Here is a 1,873-nt window from a genome sequence, read left to right as displayed (position 1 = left end):
TTGTGGAGCCTCAGGCGTGTCCCAGGGGCTGTCACGCTGATGCCGAGCAGAGTTGTGTCAGTCCCTGGGACAGGGGCTGGGTGCCTGGAGCGGGCATCCCAGTGCTGCCCTCATTCCCTGCAAGCCTGGTCCTCATTGTCCGGGACTCCTGGGGCAATGTCTGGAGAGTTTCAGTGAAAACACCAAAAAAAAAAAAAAAAAATCAAGAAAAAAGAAAAAAAGAAAGAGCAGATATTCTGGCACAGAGATGTGTTTTGACTTTCCTTGATGAAATGACATTTTTATTTCCAAAAGCTGCCTAGACTGACTCTGCGTGAGTATACAGAGAAGGTGGAACAAACAAACCAGCGCGTGTGACAGCAAGAGGTTTTATTCTGGGGACAAACGCAGCTTCTCGGTTGACTCAGAGCAAGCTTTGTTGCTTTTTTTTCTTTCAACTTGAGCTGAAATGCTTTGGGGGCTGTGTGTTTGTTTCTGAAGCAGGAGAAGACAGTGAAATGTTTCTTGGCGTGGTCAGACCTGGGTCCTGCAGGTCCTGGGGTGGGGTGACAGCCTCGGCTGGGAACTGTTGTGTCCCACCAGCTCTCACTCGTGGGATGGAGCTGTCTCCTCCTCCCCTGGGAGCTGTGTAGAGCCTCTGTGCTCAGCTTCTGTCCTCAGTCACCTTGTGCTCTATTGCCTCCAGAAAATGAGCCCTCAGGTTAAGAGTGTGCAGCTGGGGAGGGGGAACCCCCTGGGTTTCCCCTGGCTCCTCCAGGTCCTGCCATCTCGCAGGGCACTCAATGCCATGCGTGAAATAACTGCAGAAGCACTCCCGGACACCACATTGTGCCTGAGCCATGCGTTGAAGTTCAGAAACTGCCTTAAGCCTCCTCAAACCTTGTTAGCAATGTACAAAACAGCCCCGGCGCCTGAGCATGGGCGGAAAAAAAAAAAAAGATGTGTGTAAAGGCACCCAAAGACCCCAAGGCTTCTTGCTGCTCAGCCTGGAGAGACCCAGTGTGCGAGATACGCAGTGAAGGGGAGGATGCTGGAGAGGATGCTGATGGAGCAGGGACGCTGACAGAGGGGCTTCCCAACCCGCCCCCCACTCCGTGTTGCTCGGGAACAAGAGGTGGGGCTGGACGGAGGGAGGGGGTCTCTTTGCCTCCCGTTGCCGCCTGCTTCAGATGCCCCCGGCTTGTGCGAGACCTGCCAACTGCTTTCCGCAGAAAAATGGATTATTCTACAGGCAGATTAATGGGCTTTCATTTTGCAAAACATCTGTCACTGTTAGTCCTGGACAGCGAGCGTGAAATTAGTTTTGACTGCAGAAAGGCAACGCCGGTGTGTAGTATGTGACTCACATGACAACGGCTCCGGGAGCCAGCTGGGGAGGGGGATGACCTGTTGAAGGGAGGTGGGGAAAGGGATGTCCTGGCCGGGCCTTGGGTGTGGGTGTCCCTGCTGCGCCCATCACCGCAGCATCGGCGCTCCTGCCCCGTGGGTGGTGGAGCCTGCTGCAAGTGCTGGGGAGGAGAGAGGGAGGGTGAAGAGGGCGCGGGGCTCTGTCTCTGGTGGTGTTTTTGAGTTGGGGTGCTGGCAGGTTGCTGCCAGAGCATGGAGGAGTGCTGGGAGGGCCCCGAAATACGGTCAGGGCACCGGCACAGTCTCCCGGTGTTTGCAGGGAGCTGAAGGCCTCTCTGGGTGCACCTTGGCCCATGCAACAAGTCAAGTTTGATGTTTAAGATCCAATTCTGCCAACATTTCCAACCCTGGCTCACACCCCATCATTTATTTAACCCCAACGTTCCCACGTTCCCCCGTTTCCTCTCCTCCTTTCCCATCTGCCCCTTTCTGGATCCTACAGAGCCGTGGCGGGGCTCAGCTGGTG

At 55.3% G+C, this 1,873-nt stretch overlaps 1 protein-coding gene across 1 annotated transcript in view; it reads left to right on the top strand.

The window, feature by feature from the left end:
* Positions 1 to 1,873, top strand: part of LOC104494432 (metabotropic glutamate receptor 4) — an 18,013-nt gene that overhangs the window by 12,711 nt on the left and 3,429 nt on the right. The window lies entirely within an intron of this gene.

The sequence above is a fragment of the Buceros rhinoceros genome, unplaced genomic scaffold, assembly GCF_000710305.1.
Source record: "Buceros rhinoceros silvestris isolate BGI_N320 unplaced genomic scaffold, ASM71030v1 scaffold21185, whole genome shotgun sequence".
Lineage (NCBI taxonomy): Eukaryota > Metazoa > Chordata > Aves > Bucerotiformes > Bucerotidae > Buceros > Buceros rhinoceros.
This window is presented reverse-complemented; position numbering and strand designations above follow the sequence as displayed.